The sequence below is a fragment of the Oncorhynchus masou genome, chromosome 21, assembly GCF_036934945.1.
Source record: "Oncorhynchus masou masou isolate Uvic2021 chromosome 21, UVic_Omas_1.1, whole genome shotgun sequence".
Taxonomy (NCBI): domain Eukaryota; kingdom Metazoa; phylum Chordata; class Actinopteri; order Salmoniformes; family Salmonidae; genus Oncorhynchus; species Oncorhynchus masou.
In genome coordinates, this window is record NC_088232.1 from 26314041 (window position 1) to 26338178 (window position 24138).

Consider the following 24138-nt stretch of genomic DNA (forward strand, 5'->3'; position numbering starts at 1 on the left):
AATTTCACCCTTAATGACAGTGATCAAAACTGTGAAGTGGTTTAGAGAGTGGCATCTCCAGTTGCTAGGAACAGTTTGTATTGGATTGAAAATATAATGTAATGAATGGTGGCTACCACCAGATGCAAATCACGTCTTTAACAGCAAACTCCACTCGCCCACTGGCGGTAGGAATTTATAGCCTTGGGCGTAGCGACAGCGGGACATTTTTTGCAGGGGATGAAGACAAAAAAACACCCTCGGTCTCACTTGCGACATAAGAAACAAACACACAAACACAGTGGAAGCACAGTCCTACTTTTGGAAGTGTAGCTGCATCACATGTATGAGTAAATAAAGACTCCCTGAAAGATAGGCCAAATAGCCCATACCTCATGAATATGAATAGAATCTGCATACTTCAAATGTCTCTGCAGGTAAAATCTGTGAAAAGTAATATTCTCAATGAGGAAAATTAAGTATCTTCTAATGATTTAATGGGGCTATCAGTAGACTTGAATACAGAAAGTGAAGTATAAAATAGACTAAATGTGGTAATACAAAAAGTGGTTTCTATTATATGTCAAGCAGTCAGTGTCACGCCTGCCCCTGCTCCCCCTCTGTGGCGCTCGAGGGCGCCAGGCAGCCCATCATTACCCACATCTGTCCCCTAGGGCGTCAGCGCTTCATTGGACACACCTGGACTGTATTACTTTATTGATTGCCTCCAATATCTGTCACTTCCTCATTCATCCCCGTGTCTGCATTAATGTTGTTTTGTTTCCACTGTCCAGAAGCTGTCCATCTTTTGTTTCATGTCCGTTATTTATTAAATGTTCACTCCCTGTACTTATTTCTCATCTCCCAGCATATGTCCTCACATAATGCAGACACCAATATAGGAAAGCATCTGAGGTTTTTTGTTGGGGTTGGCGATGTCAGGTCTGGGTGCCGCTGCCGAAGGTACTGGGGGTGCCTCAGCTTCCATGCCTTAGCTGTCTCGAAAGGTTTTCTTGCCTCGGTTGGCTCAGCAGGCTCCCAAGCTTCGGCCGGCTCATCAGGCTCTCATCCCACGTCATGCCTCAGCCAGCTCGTCGGGCTCTGACGCCTCGGCCGGCTCGTCAGGCTCCCACGCCTCAGCCAGCCCGTCAGGCTCGCCCAAGTGGGACGCCGGGTGGCGCCCCTAGAAGGGGGGGGGGGGGTACTGTCACACCTGCACCCGCTCCAGATGGCCTATCATTACGCATGCCTGTCACCATCGTTACGCACATCAGCACTTCATGGGACTCACCTGGACTCTATTACTTTATTGATTACCTCCCCTTTATCTGTCATTTCCTCAGTTTCTTCCCCGTGTCTGCACTCATGTCGTTTTGTTTCATGTCTGTTATTTATTAAATGTTCACTCCCTGGACTTGCTTCTCATCTCCCAACGTCTGTCCTTACACATAGACATGTCTGTTCAGTTTTTCTTCCTATAATGACAATTTACCAGAGATATCTGAGAGAAGAGAGATTACATTTTGAAGACGAAAACTTTGGTGAGACAGAGATAGGGAGACTGCAGTTGGTAATTGTATCAAATTAATCTTTTCACTTGGTTAACAATCCTTCTCTGCTCAGAGCTGGAGTGGCAGCCCGCTTCTCCCTGAGCATGACGGAAATAAATAGATTTTAGCACTTAAAAAAATAGAAGTAGATTGAAATCTATTTTGTGCATCTGAAAAATATTAGTATGCTCCCGTCAACCATGAAATACATCCCCTGCTGAAATCATGAAGTGTGGGGCAGGGTTTGGCTGTTCGGCTTTACTTACCACTTGATAGATAGAAAAATCCTCTGGGGTCGGCTGGAGTTTCTAAAGGTTTGTGTGTCCTCTATTCTAAAAAAGAGACTGTATGGCTGCTCTTAACAGCCAATGTGGGTTCTTAGAATTGGTTCTGCATTAGAAAGCCTTCTACTTATCAATTTTTTTCATAAAGTTATTTTTATATCAGCAGATGTCACAAAGTGCTTTTACAGAAGCCCAACCTAAAACCCCAACAGCAAGCAATGCAGACGTAGAAGCACGGTGTGAGAGACCTTGACGTTTTCAACTCTTAATGCGCAATGACCTTGTGCCAAGTCATGGATCAAAAGACTCCTCAACAGCTTCTACCCCAAGCCATAAGACTGCTGAACAATGCATAAAATCGCCACCGGACAGTTCACATTGACACCCCCCACCTGTACCTCCACACACTAACTCGGTACCGGTGCCCCCTGTATATAGCCTCATTATTGTTATTCATATTGTGTTACTTTTTATGACTACTTTTTATTTTTGTCTACTTGGTAAATATTTTCTTCTTGAACTGCACTGTTGGTTAAGGGCTTGTAATTACGCATTTCACGGTAAAGTCTACACTTGTTGATTTCGGCACATGTGACAAATAATGTTTGATTTGATTTGTTGTCAAGATTGCAGAGCACACTTAAAGACAGGTTTCAAGTCACGAACTGCCCTTATATTGTACCGTCCCATGTCACCGACACGGATCAAGGGATGGTGAGAGATGGACCGAGTCAATCATTGGATTGACAGCCATCACCATCAAGGGATCGCTTGGGTCCAGTTAAAGACAAGCTGCGTATGGACTGACACACTGTGGAGCCTATCCCAGACCAGCAATAATACTAGCTAGCTAACTCACCATCAGAGCTCTTAACTCCAGACAACTCAAACACTGAGAGGACTGAAATAAGCAGACTGAGAGGTCTGGTCTTTGATTTATCTAATAGCCAGTTGAGAAAAAGTTCTCATTTACAACTGTGACCTGGCCAAGATAAAGCAAAGCAGTGCGACACAAACAACAACAACACAGAGTTACACATGGAATAAACAAACTTACGATCAATAAAAAAATATTAAAGAATATGTACAGTGTGTGCAAATGAGGTAACACAATAAATAGGCCTTAGTGGCGAAGTAATTACAATTTAGCAATTAAACACCGGAGTGATAGATGTGCAGAAGATGAATGTGCAAGTAGAGATACAGGGGTACAAAGGAGCAAAACAATAAATAACAATATGGGGATGAGGTAGTTGGAAGGGCTATTTACAGATGCAATGATCTGTGAGCTGCTCTGACAGCTGATGTTTAAAGATAGTGAGGGAGATATGAGTCTCCAGCTTCAATGATTTTTGCTATTTGTTCCAGTCATTGGCAGCAGAGAACTGGAAAGAAATGCGGCCAAAGAGGAATAGGTTTTGGGGGTGACCAATGAAATATACCTGCTGGAGCGCGTGCTATGAGCGGGTGCTGCTATGGTGTCTAGTGAGCAGAGAAGGCGGGGCTCCACCTAGCAAAAACGTATAGATGACCTGGAGCCAGTGGGTCTGGTGACGAATATGAAGCAAGGGCCAGCCAACGAGAGCATACAGGTCGCAGTGGTGGGTAGTATATGGGGCTTTGGTAACAAAACGGATGGCACTGTGATAGACTGCATCCAATTTGCTGAGTAGAGTGTTGGAGGCAATTTTGTAAATGACATCGCTGAAGTCAAGGAACAGTAGGATGGTCCGTTTTACGAGGGTATGCTTGGCAGCATGAGTGAAGGATGCTTTGTTGTGAAATAGGAAGCCGATTCTAGATTTAATTGGATTGGAGATGCTTAATGTTGTTTTTTTTTTTTTTTTTTATCCGTTATTTTACCAGGTAAGTTGACTGAGAACACGTTCTCATTTGCAACAATGACCTGGAGAATAGTTACAGGGGAGAGGAGGGGGATGAATGAGCCAATTGTAAACTGGGGATTATTAGGTGACCGTGATGGTTTGAGGGTCAGATTGGGAATTTAGCCAGGACACCGGGGTTAACATCCCTACTCTTACAATAAGTGCCATGGGATCTTTAATGACCTCAGAGAGTCAGGACACCCGTTTAACATCCCATCCGAAAGACGGCACCCTACACAGGGCAATGTCCCCAATCACTGCCCTGGGGCATTGGGATTTTTTGTGAGTCTGGCAGGAGAGTTTACAGTCTAACCAGACACCTAGCTATTTGTAATTGTGCACATATTCTAAGTCAGAACCGTCCAGAGTAGTGATGCTGGACGGGCAGGCAGGTGCGGGCAGTGATCCGTTGAAGAGCATGCATTTAGTTTTACTTGCATTTAAGAGCAGTTGGAGGCCACGGAAGGAGTGTTGTATGGCATTGAAGCTTGTCTGGAGGTTAGTTAACACAGTGTCCAAAGAAAGGCCAGAGGTATACAGAATGGTGTCGTCTGCATAGAGGTGGATCAGAGAATCACCAGCAGCAAGAACGACATCATTGATGTATACAGAGAAAAGAGTCGGCCTGAGAATTGAACCCTGTGGCACCCCCATAAAGACAGCCAGAGGTCCGGGCAACAGGCTCTCCAATTTCACACACTGAACTCTGTCTAAGAAGTAATTGGTGAACCAGGCGAGGCAGTCATTTGAGAAACCAAGGCTGTTGACTCTGCCTATAGGAATGTGGTGATTGACAGAGTCGAAAGCCTTGGCCAGGTCGATGAATATGGCTGCACAGTATCGTCTTTTATCGATGGCGGTTATGATATCATTTAGGACCTTGAGCGTGACTGAGGTGCACCCATGTCCAGCTCGGAAACCAGATTGCATAGCGGAGAAGGTACGTTGGGATTCGAATTGGTCGGTGATCTGTTTGTTAACTTGGCTTTCGAAGACCTTAGAAAAGCAGGGTAGAATACATATAGGTCTGTAACAGTTTGGGTCTAGATTATCTCCCCCTTTGAAGAGGGGATGACCGCAACAGCTTTCCAATCTTTGGGGATCTCAGCCGATACGAAAGAGAGGTTGAACAGACTAGTAAGAGGGGTTGCAACAATTGCGACAGATAATTTTAGAAAGAGAGGGTCCAGATTGTCTAGCCCAGCTGATTTGTAGGGGTCCAGATTTTGCAACTCTCAGAACATCAGCTTTCTGAATTTGGGTGGGGGAGGTTTGGGCAAGTTGCTGTGGGGGGTGCAGGCCTGTAGACTGGGGTAGGTGTAGCCAGGTGGAAAGCATGGCCAGCGGGAGAAAAATGCTTATTGAAATTCTCAATTATTGTGGATTTATCGGTGGTGACAGTGTTTCCAAGCCTCAGTGCAGAGGGCAGCTGGGAGGAGGTGCTCTTATTCTCCATGGACTTTACAGTGTCCCAGAAGTTTGGGGAGTTTGTGCTTCAGGATGCAAATTTCTGTTTGAAATAGCTTTCCTGACTTCCCTGAAAAGTTTCATATCGCGGGGGATATTCGATGCTAATGCAGTACGCCACAGGATGTTTTTGTGCTGGTCAAGGGCAGACAGTTCTGGAGTGAACCAAGGGCTATATCTGTTCCTGGTTCTAAATTTTTTGAATGGTGCATGCTTTTTTAATATGGTGAGGATATCACTTCTAATGAATAACCAGTCATCCTCTACTGACAGAATGAGGTCAAAATCCTTCCAGGATACCCGGGCCAGGTTGATTAGAAAGGCCTGCTCGCTAAAGTGTTTTAGGGAGTGTTTGACAGTGATGAGGGGTGGTCGTGAGGGGTGGCACAGCTGAGGGCTGAAGGTGGTCTATAACAAGCAGCAACGTTGAGAGACTTGTTTCTGGAAAGGTGGATTTTTAGAAGTAGTAGCTCTAATTGTTTGCGCACAGACCTGGACAGTATGACAGAACTCTGCAGGCTATCTCTGCAGTAGATTGCAACTCTGCCCCCTATTGCAGTTCCATCTTGTTGGAAAATGTTAAGCCTAGGAATGTAAATTTCAGGATTTTTAGTGGCCTTCCTTAGCCAGACACGGTTTGGACATACGAGTTGTCAGAGTGTGCTAAAGCAGTGAGTAAAACAAACTTAGGGAGTAGGCTTCTAATGTTAACATTCATGAAAACAAGGCTTTTTGTCACGACTTCTACCGAAGTCGTTACCTCTCCTTGTTCGGGCGGTGCTCGGCGTTCGACGTCACCGGTCTTCTAGCCATCATTGATCCTTTTTTCATTTTCCATTGGTTTTGTCTTGTCTTCCCACACACCTGTTTTCTATCCCATTCATTACCTGTTGTGTATTTAACCCTCTGTTTCCCCTCATGTCTTTGTCAGAGATTATTTCATTGTCAGTATAGTGTGATTGTTGTATAGGTGCGCGTCGGGTCCTCGTACCCATGTTTGGTTTGTTTGTACATTTAGTGTTATGGAGCATACTCTTGGAACTTTATTAAAAGACTCCATTTTACACTCAGTTTGACTCTCCTGCGCCTGACTTCCCTGCCACCTATTACACCTATGCATGACAGAATCTCTGACCAATATATATGAAGTCAGCAGGAGAGGACACTATGCCCATGGACCTGGAGGAACGCGTTCAGGAACAAGCGAGGGAGCTTGACTGTATCAGCTCCGTCATGGAGCACATTGTCCAGAAAATGGATCGCTGGGAGAGACAGGGAGTTTCTCCAGCGCCACCACTACCACAACCGGAATCTCCCGTGAACGTTTTTTCCTCTCTGGAATCGAGGATCCATTTATCCCTACCCACGGGATACAACGGAGATACTGCCGGCTGCCAGGGTTTCCTCCTCAAACTGAACTTATATCTAGCCACGGCCTCCCCAGTACCATCTGACCGTGAGAAGAGTTACGCCCTCGTCTCATGCCTCACCGGGAAAGCCCTGGAATGGGCCAGCGCTGTGTGTAGAAGGGAGGATGCGGCGTTGGACCATTTTGAGGAGTTCACCCGCCAATTCCGGATAGTATTCGATCACCCACCTGAAGGCAAAGCAGCGGGTGAGCTCCTCTATCATCTGAGGCAGGAGACGAGGAGTGCCCAGGATTTTGCTTTGGAGTTTAGGACCTTGGCTGCCGGCGCTGGATGGAGCGACAGGGCCCTGATCGACCATTACCGTTGTAGTCTACGTGAGGACGTCCGTCGGGAGCTGGCCAGTAGAGACACCACCCTCACCTTCGACCAGCTGGTGGACATGTCCATCAAGCTGGACAACATGCTGGCTACTCGTGGACGTCTAGATCGGGGTCTGGTTGTTCCATCCTCCCGCACCCTCTCTCCCGAACCTATGGAATTGGGAGGGATGGTGCGCAGGGAGACCGGAGGGGGTTCCCGCTCAAGCACCATTCATGGTCGCAGAGGGCACACTGCTGATCGGTGCCGGGTTGGTTCCTCTGGAGAGGGCAGGCAGGGCATTCTGGCGTCACCCCAGGTGAGTAGGCACCATTCTCATCCAGAGCCCTCTGCTGCACGAATGTTTGTCTCTGTCTCTTTTCCTGATTTTTCACTGCATTCCCAGTATAAGGCACTAGTAGATTCAGGTGCGGCTGGGAATTTCATTAATAAAAGTCTAGCTCATAGTTTAGGGATCCCTATTGTTCCTGTGGATATGCCTTTCCCTATTCATGCCTTAGACAGTCGACCATTATGGTCAGGGTTTATCAGGGAGGTAACCTCACCTTTGTGTATGATAACGCAGGAGGGTCACAAGGAGAAGATTAGTCTTTTCCTTATTGATTCTCCTGCGTATTCTGTGGTGCTAGGCCTACCCTGGTTAGTTTGTCATAGCCCCACTGTTTCTTGGCCACAGAGGGCTCTCACGGGGTGGTCGCGAGAATGCTCAGGTAGGTGTTTAGGGGTTTCCATTGGTGCTACTACGGTGGAAAGTCCAGACCAGGTCTCCACCGTGCGCATTCCCCCCGAATATGCCGATTTGGCTCTCGCCTTCTGTAAAAAGAAGGCGACTCAATTACCATCCCATCGACGGGGGGATTGTGCGATAGATCTCCTGGTAGACGCTGCATATCCCAAGAGTCACGTGTATCCCCTGTCGCAAGCGGAGACGGAGGCTATGGAGACATATGTCTCTGAATCCCTGCATCAGGGGTTCATTCAGCCATCCATTTCACCCGTCTCTTCGAGTTTCTTTTTGTGAAAAAAAAAGGATGGCGGTTTACGCCCGTGCATTGATTATCGAGGTCTTAATAAAATCACAGTGAAATATAGTTACCCGCTACCTCTGATCAATACGGTTATTGAGTTAATGCACGGGGCACGTTTTTTCACAAAATTGGATCTCAGGAGTGCGTACAATCTGGTGCATATTAAGAGGGGTGATGAGTGGAAGACGGCATTTAGAACTACATCAGGTCATTATGAGTACCTTGTCATGCCATATGGGTTGATGAATGCTCCATCAGTTTTCCAATCATTTGTAGATGAGATCTTCAGGGACCTGCACGGGCAGGGTGTAGTGGTGTATATCGATGATATTCTGATATACTCTGCTACACGCGCCGAGCATGTGTCCCTGGTGCGCAGGGTGCTTGGTTGCCTGTTGGAGCATGATCTATATGTCAAGGCTGAGAAATGCTTGTTTTTCCAACAATCCATCTCCTTCCTAGGGCATCGGATTTCCACTTCAGGAGTGGAGATGGAGAGCGACCGCATTACAGCCGTGCGTAATTAGCCGACTCCAACCACGGTAAAGGAGTTGCAGCGTTTTTTGGGGTTTTCCAATTACTACCGGAGGTTTATCTGGGGTTTTGGTCAGGTGGCAGCTCCCATTACCTCACTGCTAAAGGGGGGCCCGGTCCGCTTGCAGTGGTCGGCTGAGGCGAAAAGGGCTTTTGAGCACCTGAAGACTCTGTTTACCTCGGTGCCTGTGCTGACTCATCCAGATCCCTCTTTGCCATTCATAGTGGAGGTGGACGCATCCGAAGCTGGGATAGGAGCAGTGCTCTCTCAGCGTTCGGGTACGCCACTGAAGCTTCGCCCCTGTGCTTTCTTTTCGAAGAAACTCAGCCCGGCGGAGCGAAACTATGATGTGGGGAACCGAGAGCTTTTAGCTGTCGTAGAAGCCTTGAAGGTGTGGAGGCATTGGCTTGAGGGGAATAAACACCCTTTTCTCATCTGGACTGACCACCGCAATCTGGAGTACATCCGTCAGGCGAAGAGATTGAATCCTCGCCAGGCAAGGTGGGCCATGTTTTTCACTCGTTTTGTGTTTACTCTTTCTTACAGACCAGGCTCCCAGAACGTTAAGGCAGATGCATTGTCTCGGCTGTATGACACAGAGGAGCGGTCCATGGATCCCACTCCCATACTCCCAGCTTCGTGTCTGGTGGCGCCTGTAGTGTGGGAGCTGGACGCTGACATTGAGCGGGCGTCACGTGCAGAGCCTTCTCCCCCTGAGTGTCCAGCTGGTCGTCTGTACGTTCCGTCTGCTGTCCGCGACCGATTGATATATCGGGCTCACACGTCACCCTCCTCTGGTCATCCTGGGATAGGTCGGATGATGCGCTGTCTTGAAGGAAGGTACTGGTGGCCCACTTTAGCTAAGGACGTGAGGATTTATGTTTCTTCCTGTTCGGTGTGCGCCCATTGCAAGGCTCCTAGACACCTCCCCAGAGGTAAGCTACAACCTCTACCCGTTCCTCAACGGCCATGGTCGCACCTGTCGGTGGATTTTTTGACTGATCTTCCACCTTCACAGGGTTACACCACGATCCTGATCGTTGTGGATCGGTTTTCAAAGTCCTGTCATCTCCTCCCTTTGCCCGGTCTACCTACGGCCTTACAAACTGCAGAGGCCCTGTTTACACACGTTTTCCGGCACTATTACACCTATGCATGACACTTTTACGGTTACAGAAGTCAACAAATGAGGGCGTCTGGGGAATGGGAGTGGAACTAGGCGCTGCAGGGCCTGGATTAACCTCTACATCACCAGAGGAGGAGTAGGATAAGGGTATCGCTAAAGGCTATTAGAACTAGTCGTCTAGTGCGTTCGGAACAGAGAGTAAAAGGAACAGGTTTCTGGGCGCGGAAGAACAGATTCAAGTCATGACGTACAGACAAGGGTATGATAGGATGTGAATACAGTGGAGGTGCAATGAGTGACAATGAGAGGTTTTGTCTCTAGAGATATCATTTAGACCAGGTGAGGTCACCACATGTGTGGGAGGTGAAACAAAAGGGCTAGCTAAGGCATATTGAGCAGTGCTAGAGGCTCTACAGTAAAATAAGACAATAATCACTAACCAAAACAGCAATGGACAAGACATATTGACATTTGGGAGAGGCATGTGTAGCCGGGTGATCATAGGGACCAGTGGGAAGCTAGGCGAGCTGGAGACACGTTGATTCAGACAGCTAGCGAGCCGGAGCTCAGAGCTTTTTTTGACGGAAAAAGTCTGTTGTAGCCCCCTCGGAGGGTTACGTTGCCAGACCAGTCGTGTTGGATTGGCAGGGCTCCGTGTAGGCAGTAAAAGGGTCCATGCCAATTGGCAAAATAGGTGGCCCAAGAAATTGGCTGACAGACCTCTTCAGCTAGCCGGGAGATGGGCCTAGCACGAGGCTAGTTCCAGGCTCACTGGTGCTTGCTTCGGGACAGAGACATTAGCCAGGGGGTAGCCACTCGGATAGCAGCTAGCTAGCTGCGATGATGCAGGTGAAAAGGTTCAGAGCTTGCAGTAGGAATCCGGAGATGTGTAGAAAAAGCAGTCTGGGTTGAATCATGCTCTGGGATGAATCGTGCTGTGCAGACTGGCAGGAGTTGACCGTGCTAAGGTTAGCTGATGACCGCTAGCAGTGGCTAACTGACTACTAGCTAGTAGCTAGTTAGCTGGCTAGCTTCTGTTGGGGGTCCCGGTTCTAAAGTATAGAAAATAGCAGATCCATACCACATTGGGTGAGGCAGTTGTAGGAGAGTATGTTGAAACTGAGGTTAAATATATAAAAAATATATATACGAAGGAAAAAAAGATACACGGGACAAGACAAAGACGTCTGAACTGCTACGCCATCGATCATTTGTTTGTTTGTTTGTCTTTTCATTCAGGTGGATGAAATGAAATACTCAATAACAAAATGTACTTTCCACATCCAATGTACTTTCCACCTTTATCTTATATGCACAGTGGTTTGTCCTCTTTTGTCATCCTTCTTGTTACCGTAATGATGTTTCTATCTAATGTGCTGCTTGGCACTCAACAAAAAGGCATGTTGATTTTTGCTTTATACTCTTCCCTCTCCAACTGTTTTCATCTAGTAATTAGTATTAGTTAGGTTGCTCTGGGCCTCTGTTCTTATCAATGAAGAAGTTGAGGCTGATGATTGCCAAGGCGTTAGTATGTTAGTTTACTTGACTACCGTGAGATAATTCAGTAGGTTTTACATTTCCACCGACAGCATAGTGAACATCTTCTGTGTGTGTTGGGGGAGAGGGGCAATGATGGAAGGAAACAATTTCTCTCTACAGTGATATGTTCAAGATAAATCACCAGAGAGCAATGGAGAGAGTGAGAGCGAGAGAGAAAGAGTTTGTATATATATATATATATATATATATATATATATATATATATATATATATATATATATATATATATATATATATATATATACACAAAACCAGTCAAAAGTTTGGACACACCTACTCATTCGAGGGTTTTTCTTTATTCTTACTATTTTCTACATTACAGAATAATAGTGAAGACAACAAAACTATGAAATAACATAAATGGAATCATGTAGTAACCAAAAAAGTGTTAAACAAATCAACATTTATTTGAGATTCGTCAAAGTAGCCACCACTTGCCATGAAGACTGCTTTGCACACTCTTGGCATTCTCTCAAACAACTTCATGAGGTAGTCACCTGGAATGCATTTCAATTAACAGGTGTGCCTTGTTAAAAGTGCATTTGTGGAATTGTTTTCCTTCTTTAATGTGTTTTGGGTAGGGGTGGTATACAGAAGATAGCCCTGTTTGGTAAAAGACCAAGTCCATATTATGGCAAGAACAGCTCAAATAAGAAAAGAGAAACAACAGTACATCAGTATTTTAAGACTGGAAATTTCAAGAACTTTTAAAGTTTCTTCTATTGCAGTCGCAAAACCCATCAAGCGCTATGATGAAACTGGCTCTATGCTGCAGAGGATAAGTTCGTTAGAGTTATCAGCCTCAGAAATTGCAGCCAAAATAAATGCTTCACAGAGTTGTATTTATTTTATTTCACCTTTATTTAACCAGGTAGGCTAGTTGAGAACAAGTTCTCATTTGCAACTGCGACCTGGCCAAGATAAAGCATAGCAGTGTGAACAGACAACACAGAGTTACACATGGAGTAAACAATTAACAAGTCAATAACACAGTAGAAAAAAAGGGGAGTCTATATACATTGTGTGCAAAAGGCATGAGGAGGTAGGCGAATAATTACAATTTTGCAGATTAACACTGGAGTGATAAATAATCAGATGGTCATGTACAGGTAGAGATATTGGTGTGCAAAAGAGCAGAAAAATAAATAAATAAAAACAGTATGGGGATGAGGTAGGTGAAAATGGGTGGGCTATTTACCAATAGACTATGTACAGCTGCAGCGAACGGTTAGCTGCTCAGATAGCAGATGTTTGAAGTTGGTGAGGGAGATAAAAGTCTCCAACTTCAGCGATTTTTGCAATTCGTTCCAGTCACAGGCAGCAGAGTACTGGAACGAAAGGCAGCCAAATGAGGTGTTGGCTTTAGGGATGATCAGTGAGATACACCTGCTGGAGCGCATGCTACTGATGGGTGTTGCCATCGTGACCAGTGAACTGAGATAAGGCGGAGCTTTACCTAGCATGGACTTGTAGATGACCTGGAGCCAGTTGGTCTGGCGACAAATATGTAGCCAACCGACTAGAGCATACAAGTCGCAGTGGTGGGTGGTATAAGGTGCTTTAGTGACAAAACGGATGGCACTGTGATAAACTGCATCCAGTTTGCTGAGTAGAGTGTTGGAAGCAATTTTGTAGATGACATCGCCGAAGTCGAGGATCGGTAGGATAGTCAGGTTTACTAGGGTAAGTTTGGCGGCGTGAGTGAAGGAGGCTTTGTTGCGGAATAGAAAGCCGACTCTTGATTTGATTTTCGATTGGAGATGTTTGATATGAGTCTGGAAGGAGAGTTTAAAGTCTAGCCAGACACCTAGGTACTTATAGATGTCCACATATTCAAGGTCGGAATCATCCAGGGTGGTGATGCTAGTCGGGCATGCGGGTGCAGGCAGCGATCGGTTGAAAAGCATGCATTTGGTTTTACATTTCGTTTAAGAGCAGTTGGAGGCCACGGAAGGAGTGTTGTATGGCATTGAAGCTTGTTTGGAGGTTAGATAGCACAGTGTCTAAGGACGGGCCGGAAGTATATAGAATGGTGTCGTCTGCGTAGAGGTGGATCAGGGAATCGCCCCGCAGCAAGAGCAACATCATTGATATATACAGAGAAAAGAGTCGGCCCGAGAATTGAACCCTGTGGCACCCCCACAGAGACTGCCAGAGGACCGGACAGCATGCCCTCCGATTTGACACACTGAACTCTGTCTGCAAAGTAATTGGTGAACCAGGCAAGGCAGTCATCTGAAAAACCGAGGCTACTGAGTCTGCCGATAAGAATATGGTGATTGACAGAGTTGAAAGCCTTGGCAAGGTCGATGAAGACGGCTGCACAGTACTGTCTTTTATCGATGGCGGTTATGATATCGTTTAGTACCTTGAGTGTGGCTGAGGTACACCCGTGACTGGCTCGGAAACCAGATTGCACAGCGGAGAAGGTACGGTGGGATTCGAGATGGTCAGTGACCTGTTTGTTGACTTGGCTTTCGAAGACCTTAGATAGGCAGGGCAGGATGGATATAGGTCTGTAACAGTTTGGGTCCAGGGTGTCTCCCCCTTTGAAGAGGGGGATGACTGCGGCAGCTTTCCAATCCTTGGGGATCTCAGACGATATGAAAGAGAGGTTGAACAGGCTCGTAATAGGGGTTGTGACAATGGCGGCGGATAGTTTCAGAAATAGAGGGTCCAGATTGTCAAGCTCAGCTGATTTGTACGGGTCCAGGTTTTGCAGCTCTTTCAGAACATCTGCTATCTGGATTTGGGTAAAGGAGAACCTGGAGAGGCTTGGGCGAGGAGCTGCGTGGGGGTGGGGGCGGAGCTGTTGGCTGAGGTTGGAGTAGCCAGGCGGCAGGCATGGCCAGCCGTTGAGAAATGCTTGTTGAAGTTTTCGATAATCATGGATTTATCGGTGGTGACCATGTTACCTAGCCTCAGTACAGTGGGCAGCTGGGAGGAGGTGCTCTCGTTCTCCATGGACTTCACAGTGTCCCAGAACCTTTTGGAGTTGGAGCTACAGGATGCAAACATCTGCCTGAAGAAGCTGGCCTTAGCTTTCCTGACTGACTGCGTGTATTGGTTCCTGACTTCCTTGAACAGTTGCATATCGCGGGGACTATTCGATGCTATTGCAGTCCGCCACAGGATGTTTTTGTGCTGGTCGAGGGCAGTCAGGTCTGGAGTGAACCAAGGGCTGTATCTGTTCTTAGTTCTGCATTTTTTGAACGGAGCATGCTTATCTAAAATGGTGAGGAAGTTACTTTTAAAGAATGACCAGGCATCTTCAACTGACGGGATGAGGTCAATGTCCTTCCAGGATACCCGGGCCAGGTCGATTAGAAAGGCCTGCTCACAGAAGTGTTTTAGGGAGCGTTTGACAGTGATGAGGGGTGGTCGTTTGACTGCGGCTCCGTAGCGGATACAGGCAATGAGGCAGTGATCGCTGAGATCCTGGTTGAAGACAGCGGAGGTGTATTTGGAGGGCCAGTTGGTCAGGATGACGTCTATAAGGGTGCCCTTGTTTACAGAGTTAGGGTTGTACCTGGTGGGTTCCTTGATGATTTGTGTGAGATTGAGGGCATCTAGCTTAGATTGTAGGACTGCCGGGGTGTTAAGCATAGGTTTAGGTCACCTAACAGAACAAACTCTGAAGCTAGATGGGGGGCGATCAATTCACAAATGGTGTCCAGGGCACAGCTGGGAGCTGAGGGGGGTCGGTAGCAGGCGGCAACAGTGAGAGACTTATTTCTGGAGAGAGTAATTTTCAAAATTAGTAGTTCGAACTGTTTGGGTATGGACCTGGAAAGTATGACATTACTTTGCAGGCTATCTCTGCAGTAGACTGCAACTCCTCCCCCTTTGGCAGTTCTATCTTGACGGAAGATGTTATAGTTGGGTATGGAAATCTCTGAATTTTTGGTGGCCTTCCTGAGCCAGGATTCAGACACGGCAAGGACATCAGGGTTAGCAGAGTGTGCTAAAGCAGTGAGTAAAACAAACTTAGGGAGGAGACTTCTGATGTTGACATGCATGAAACCAAGGCTTTTTCGATCACAGAAGTCAACAAATGAGGGTGCCTGGGAACATGCAGGGCCTGGGTTTACCTCCACATCACCCGCGGAACAGAGAAGGAGTAGTATTAGGGTGCGGGTAAAGGCTATCAAAACTGGTCGCCTAGAGCATTGGGGACAGAGAATAAGAGGGGCAAGTTTCTGGGCATGGTAGAATATATTCAGGGCATATTGTGCAGACAGGGGTATGGTGGGGTGCGGGTACAGCGGAGGTAAGCCCAGGCACTGGGTGATGATGAGAGAGGTTGTATCTCTGGACATGCTGGTTGTAATGGGTGAGGTCACCGCATGTGTGGGAGGTGGGACAAAGGAGGTATCAGGGGTATGAAGAGTGGAACTAGGGGCTCCATTGTGAACTAAAACAATGATAACTAACCTGAACAACAGTATACAAGACATATTGACATTTGAGAGAGACATACAGCGAGGCATACAGTAATCACAGGTGTTGAATTGGGAAAGCTAGCTAAAACAGTAGGTGAGACAACAACAGCTAATCAGCTAGCACAACAACAGCAGGTAAAATGGCGTTGACTAGGCAACGGGGCCGCCAGATAAAACATAAGAAAGCAGAATGGAGTACCGTGATTAATGGGCCGTCCAGCGTGCATCAGTTATGTAGCCAAGTGATCAGTGCCCAGGGGGCAGCGGTGGATGGGGCAGGGAAGCTGGACTGGCGAGCGTTATCCAGGTTAAAAAAACTAACAATGACTAAATAGCTTGTAGCTAGTTAGCTGGTTAGCTTCTGGAGGTTCTTGAGTGTGTTCTAAAAATTAAAAATAATAGCGATTCCGTATCACATTGGGTAAGGCAGGTTACCGGAAGGTATAAACAAATTAAAAAAGAAAAGAGAAAAGAGATAGAAAGTAAATATGGGTCCAGTGAGTGTTTGGGACGCGGCGATTCAGACTGTTAGCAGGCCTATGCTAACAAGCTAACAGTTAGTAGGCCGGGGCTAAACAAGGTAGCAGTTAGCGGACCGGGGCTAAACAAGCTAGCAGTTAGCAGGCCGAATTAGCAAGCAAGGAGATAGCAAGGGCTAGAGAGTTAGCCTTTGGGGGACGTCGCGATGGGGTGAGTCTGTTTATTCCTCTTCATGCGGTGACATCGATAGACCGGTCGTGGGTCCGGGTATTGTAGCCCAGGAGTATGCTACGGTGGTAGCACAGGGGCTCTGGCCGGGCTAGCTTCAAGCTAAGTGGGTGGAAACGCTAGCCAGGGGTAATCATCCGGGGTTGCGGTTTAGCTCGATAGCTAGTTGTGAAGATCCAGCTGAAAAATGTTCCATTTGCGGTGGGAATCCGGGGATAGAAGATAAATAGGTCTGTTATGCTCTGGTTAGAGTCGCGTTGTTCGAACTGGCGAGAGCTTTCCGAGCTAAAGGTTAGCTGATGACCTGTTAGCTGAAGACCACTAGCATAGCTGGTAGTTAGCTGGCTAGCTTCAGTTGAGGGGTTCCAGTCCCGAAGTAAATATAAATACTTTAGGAAAAATAGCTACATTGGGTGAGGCGGGTTGCAGGAGAGTATTTGGAAGCTGAGGTTTAGCAAAATGTTTTTTTTTAAATATGCAAAGAAAAATATGTAAAAACGAAAGAAAAAAAACGATATAAAAACGATATATACAAGGGACACGACACGACGTCTTACTGCTACGCCATCTTGGATCCTGATAAATGAGGACCCACTGTAGTATGTGCCAGGCCCTCCGGTTTGAGTGAGTCAAGAACTGCAACACTGCTGGGTTTTTCGTGCTCAACAGTTTCCCGTATGCATCAAGAATGGTCCATCATCCAAACAACATCCAGCCAACTGTGGAAGCATTGGAGTCAGCATGGGCCAACATCCCCGTGGAACGCTTTCGACATCTTGTTCTGAGGGCAAACAGGGGTGCAAACTCAATATTAGGAATCTGTTCCAAATGTTTTGTCCAATCAGTGTATATATACTGCAGTGGAGGCTCCTCAAAGGAGGACCATCCTCCTCAGTGAATTATATATTTTTTATATAGTGAAACATTAAAAAGGTTATTGTTTAGATAAAATTATATTCCACTGAACAACATGCAACAATTTCAAAGATTGTACTGATTTACAGTTCATATCAGGAAATCAGTCAATTGAAATAAATTCATTGGTCCCTAATAAGAATTTCACATGACTGGTAATACAGATTTTATACTTTGGTCACAGTCAGTATCTGGTGTTACAGGTATTTGCCTCATGCAGCGTGACACAGAGTTTATCATGCTGTTGATTGTGGCCGGTGGAATGTAGTCCCACTCCTCTTCAATGGATGTGCGAAATTATTGGATATTATCCGGAACTGGAATGCTGTCGTGCATGTCAATCCAGAGCATCCCACACATGCTTAATGAGTGACGTGTCTGGTTAGTATGCACTCCATGGAAGAACTAGGACATTTTTAGCGTCCAGGAATTGTGTACAGATCATTGCGACATGAGCCGTGAATTATCATGCTGAAACATGAGGTGATGGTTGCGGAAGAATGGCACGACAATGGGCCTCAGGATCTCGTGATAGTATATCTGTGCATTCAAATTTCCAAAGAGAAAATGCAATTCTGTTCGTTATGCCTGCCCATACCATAACCCCAATTTCACCATGGGGCATTCTGTTCACAAAGTTGACATCAGCAAACCGCTCACCCACACAATGCTATACACGCTGTCTGCCATCTGCCCGGTACAGTTGAAACCGGGATCGATCCGTGAAGAGCACACAGTTTGCCAATGGCCATCGAAGGTGAGCATTTGCCCACATAGTCGGTTTCGACGCGGAACTGCAGTCAGGTCAAGACCATGGTGAGCTTCCCTGAGATGGTTCCTAAAAGTTTGTCCACAGAAATACTTTGGTTGTGGAGGTTGTGGGATGGAAACAAATTTGTGCACATAATTGAGAGAAATAAGCTTTTTGTGCAAATATCTGGGAACTTTTATTTCAGCTCATGAAAAATGGGACGCTCAGCTTATATTTTTGTTCAGTATAAATATATTCAAGTCACCGAATAATTGATTAAAACACACTGTTTTGCAATGAAGGTCGACAGTAGCCTCAATAGTACTCTCTGTTGTAGCACCATGGTGTAGCCGGAGGACAGCTAGTCAAAAGTGAAGAGGCGACTCCGGGATGCTGGCATTCTAGGCAGAGTTGCTGGCCAATTAAAATAAAAGATTAAGATGGGCAAAAGAACACAGACACTGGACAGAGGAACTCTACCTAGAAGGCCAGCATACCAGAGTCGCCTCTTCACTGTTGAAGATGAGACTGCTGTTTAGTGGGTACTATTTAATGAAGCTGCCAGTTGAGGACTTGTGAGGCGTCTGTTTCTCAAACTAGACGCTTTAATGTACTTGTCCTCTTGTTCAGTTGTGCACTGGGGCCTCCCATACTTTCTACTCTGGTTAGAACCAGTTTGAGCTGTTCTGTGAAGGGAGTAGTACACAGCGTTGTACGAGATCTTCTGTTTCTTGGCAATTTCTCGCATGGAAAAGCCTTCATTACTCATAACAAGAATAGACTGACAAGTTTCAGAAGGAAGTTCTTTATTTCGAGCCTGTAATCAAACCCACAAATGCTGGTGCTCCAGATACTCAACTAGTCTAAAGAATGCCCGTTTTATTGCTTCTTTAATCAGTACAACAGTTTTCAGATGTGCTTACATAATTGCAAAAGGCTTTTCTAATGATCAATTTGCCTTTTAAAATTATAAACTTGGATTCGCTAACACAACATGCCATTTGAACACAGGGGTGATGGTCCCTCCTTCCTGCCCACTGCCTCCCTCCCATAGCTTTTCCTCCCTCCGTGCCTGCCTGCTTGGCACTCTCTCTCAACGCTGTCGTCGCTGCTCTGCCAATGCCAACTGTTCCTGTGTATTTGAGTCCGTCTCTGAGGGGAAAGGTTCAGAATCTATTTATCAGGATGTTTTGTAATTAATTTGCAGTAAACACCCAACTCAATTAGACAGCGAGCCGGATTCTCCGCTCTCTCACTCATGCACCAAGATGGTGATGGTATTTGGAGCACTCTCACCAGCCATACTGTAAGGACGCTAGTTTTTTTCCTCTCCCTGCACAATTATGCTTCATCTCATTGTTGTTTCTGTTTAGTTATGAGTAAATACATTTTTTTAACTGTAGGACCTACTCTAATGCTAACCATTTTTGTCTTAATTGTGAATAGGGAGACTGAAGCCACATTGTATTCCAGCGCATTGTATTCCCATTAATAACCTCAAAGATTTTACCAGTAATTTAGGTTTATATTTGCTATGCTATGAACCTGGTTGTGTTGGTTGTCAAGCCAAGAAATCCCTTCCCATCTTACAGTGTAGGAGAACAGAGTTTTCTGCACTCAGTAGAACAAATAAATGTCAGATGATATGTCAAGTGCCATGTATTTTCTATGGTGCTGGTACATTAGGGTTATCTGCCAAGAGATAGGGTTGAATATGTAATCTCATGTCACATTATCCGAGTGGAGATGTAAAGCTATCTGCCAAGGGTTTGGAGGGAAAATCCCTTATAATCTTCCCCTCCTTGTGTGAATGTGGCAGGTTGTTTGATGGCAAGATATGACAGAGACAGTTGTACCCCCAGGAGTTCCACACACAGCTGTGCATGGAACAAAGTCTAACTGATCCGACAGCCAGGTCCATGTGGTTACATTAACACACAACACATCGACTGGCTGCTGCTGGCTGATGTAGGGTGGACAGAAAAAAGAACAAGGTGGACTTCTTCAACAACAACAAAAATGTTTTACAGCACCAACCATTTGTTTGTGGGATATTTAACTTGTTATGATGTTTTCATGTTCTAAGGCCTCCTGGTGTGTGTGGAAGTGGATGAGGCCCCAGTGGGACAAATGACAGTTGAAGTAAATTAGTGTGTTTTCATTAGGAACCTCTTCTGTCAGCATTCCCTGGCTCTGAAGCGAGACTGTGGGCAATAAAACAAAAAACTCACTCCCTCTGCCTGCTATGCCAACTCTGCTTGCTACCATGATAGAGTACAGCCATACATCTCCAACTCACACTAGAGTGAGCACTGGGCGACCAGGCGATGTGCTGCTCTGCCTAGGAAAGACAAAGCCCCAGCAAATGATGTATGGTTGAACAAACTTAAAGAAGAGCAATGTTATGGGTAATAACTTTCATCTGTCTTGGATATCGTCCCACTCCTGACTTAGATGACCAAATGCTGTAGATGGTATGTGTGAGAATAGACGAATTAGGCTTTATTTGAAGCTGCCGTTGAAAAATGTATGGTTTGATAAATTATTGATACATTTTTCAAAGCAGCTTTTTGGGGGAATTTTGCAACAGAGACAGGAGGAAAATGCATAAATTGTTGGCGAGGAATATTCAGATTCACTCATTAGGCTTCTGCACATTTGATACCACAAAACAAAATAACTAATTGACGGACATCAGTTCAATTACTTGAATTCCATTTAGTTCAGGGTTTTTTGTTAGCCCAACGTGCCGTTTCTCTAGAGAGAAATCAAATCAATCACGAGAGAAATTGAGTCAAGAACTACACTGAACAAAAACAAACGCAGGATGTAATGTGAAATAATAGATCACAGAAATGTTCCATACGCACAAAAAGCTTGTTTTTCTCAAATTTGTTTACATCCCTGTTAGTGAACATTTATCCTTTGCCAAGATAAATCATCCACCTGACAGAGGTGGCATATCAAGAAGCTGATTAACCAGCATGATCATTACACCGGTGCACTTTGAGGGGGGACAATAAAAGGTCACTCTAAAATGTGTTTTGTCATGCAACACAATGCCACAGATGTCTCAAGTTTTGAGGGAGCCTGCAATTGGCATGCTGACAGCAGGAATGTCCACCAGAGCTGTTGCCAGAGAATTGAATGTTAATTTCTCTACCATAAGCCGCCTCCAACATTGTTTTGGACAATTAGTCAGTACATCCAACCTGCCTCAACCACATGTATGGCATTGTGTGGGCGAGTGGTTTGTTGATGTCAACGGCGTGAACAGAGTGCCCTATGGTGGCGGTAGGGTTATGGTATGGGCAGGCATAAGCTACAGACAATGAACACAATTAAATTTTTCAATGGGCAATTTGAATGCACAGAGATACCGTGACGAGATCCTGATCCTACCGTGACGAGATCCTGTCATTCATCTGCCACCATCACCTCATGTTTCAGCATGATAATGCACGGCCCCGTGTCGCAAGTATCTGTACACAATTCCTGGAAGCTGAAAATGTCCCTAATCAACTCTACGCAAAGGAGATGTGTCATGTTGCATGAGGAAAATTGTGCTAACACCAGATACTGACTGGTTTTCTGATCCACTCCAATGCGTTTTCTTGAAGATATCTGTGACCAACCGATGCATATCTGCATTCCCAGTCATGTGAAATCCACAGACAAGGCCTAATGAATGTATTTAAATTGGCTGATTTCCTTACATGAACTGGAACTCAGTAAAATCATGTAAATTGTTGCATTTTGGGTTTATATTTTTGTTCAGTGTATGGGATGCTGGGCTACAATAGTTCAGTGCAGAAACGTGGTACTTAACTACAATGACCATAATCAATTGTGCCTGTTGTTTTCCGGCTCGGACACAAATGAATAAACCTTTATGCCTGCTATGTTAGGTTAGATACACACAGACCGCATACGCTGCCGTATGAGTGAGGAATGTACATAACACAATGATGATAGAGTTTGTGAAAGTATGCCTGTACTATACACAACTGAAATATTGTATTATTTAATAGTGATTTCCTATTTTTCTATGTGAACCCGACAGAGACAATGGAATATTTTCAATGTTATGGCAATTGAATGTTCACTATTTTGGGATTTGGCATTTCCATTAAAAAACTCTAATTTTAATGTGATTATTTCATAATGCATTTCATATTAAAAAAAAATATTAAACCATGATTGTTTTAATAATGCAACCGCAACCAAACCAACCCCAAAAAGGACTAATCGCTCAGCACTAGTTACAATATACAGTTTCCCTGAACACAGATTATAATCTGTTTCCCCGAACACAGATTGAGCGTATAGGCTCGGACTAAAAAGCACTTTCAAGGCAGGTTTCCCGGAGAGTCTCTTTTGAAATACTTATGGTTAATTATATACCTGGAACACTGACCCTACCGATGTCTGATCTTAATTTGCTAAATAATCCTGCCGCAACAGGATTTGAACATTAAGTCCATAATGTTGCTCGATCAGTGAGTAGGCTATTAGCTGGACAAAAATAGGTTACATGAAAATTGAAATACTGTTAATATAAACGTGTGTTAGTGTGGGTTCTCAGTGAATTTATGTAAATCACTAAACTTCTCTGCATTGTCTGAGGAGCAGGAACATTCTCAGCAACAAAAGTGATCAAATTAAAAAATTAAACCTGTATGTATTCTTATGATGATGTCATAACACTGCAACAATTCTGTGAGCAGGGGGCTAATGGGTGTAGCTTTTTGTTTGCCAATAAAAACCCATTCAAAGAAGTGGAAACAGACCAGTGATGACACCACTGTTTGTGCTTTGTAGTGCTGATGGAGGCGTATAAAGAGCCCCTCAGAGCTTTAATGCTACAAGAAAAGACAGTGCCTGTTTACTGTCATATCGAATCACAGACTTTTGCTTGTCCTTTCATCATGAATCTCACACCAAATCAAACCCAATCACTGGAAGGCATTCCTGGGTTTCAGTTAGAGAGACTAGGATTCCTCTGATAGACTTTCCTCACTTCAGATATTATACACTTTTTGTTTTTTAGCTCATATGCTACTTTACGAAAGTCTGTAACTATCTTTGGGCTTAGTGTGTGCATGCGTGGTGTGGTGTGCATGCCCATGTGTGTCTATGTATTTGTATGTTTACTCACGTCATCATGTGTGCCGAAGCATAAGGAGTGAGTGAGAGGGATTGTTGACATTAATCTCCCGAAGTAAAGCCTTCATCCTCCTCATTGAATGTATTGATATCTGAGGAGCTTGATGTGGATGCATCACCAGAGGATCTGTAGCGACGCTATCAGGATCGGTGTGAAGCAGAAGAACACTAAATACCCTCGCATGGTAAGCTGTGAACTATCAGACCAAGTGTCAACATTATGAGGGCACAGGGGGGAAAGGAGATCAAGGTACATGCCCAGTCCATTCAATTAGTCCAGAACATGTCTGCTGGATTGAAGAAAATGCAGGCAATTCATTCTGATCAGAAAGTCAATGCCCTTAAAAGAAAATTGCAGCAAACTTTCTGCAAGTTTGTGACAAATTTGGTTAAATAGTGTGCTACAAAATGTTGCCAGAAGTTTGCAAACATAACAGCTTCATTCTGTCATCACCACTGACTGACTGGTTATCATATTTTTGCACAATTCATTTGATAGGTAGCTAGCTACAGTGCCTTGCAAAAGTATTCGGCCCCCTTGAACTTTGCGACCACATTTCAGGCTTCAAACATAAATATATAAAACTGTATTTTTTGTGAAGAATCAACAACAAGTGGGACACAATCATGTAGTGGAACGACATTTATTGGATATTTCAAACTTTTTTAACAAATCAAAAACTGAAAAATTGGGAGTGCAAAATTATTCAGCCCCCTTAAGTTAATACTTTGTAGCGCCACCTTTTGCTGTGATTACAGCTGTAAGTCGCTTGGGGTATGTCTCTATCTGTTTTGCACATCGAGAGACTGAAATTTTTTCCCATCCCTCCTTGCAAAACAGCTCGAGCTCAGTGAGGTTGGATGGAGAGCATTTGTGAACCGCAGTTTTCAGTTCGTTCCACAGATTCTCGATTGGATTCAGGTCTGGACTTTGACTTGGCCATTCTAACACCTGGATATGTTTCTTTTTGAACCATTCCATTGTAGATTTTG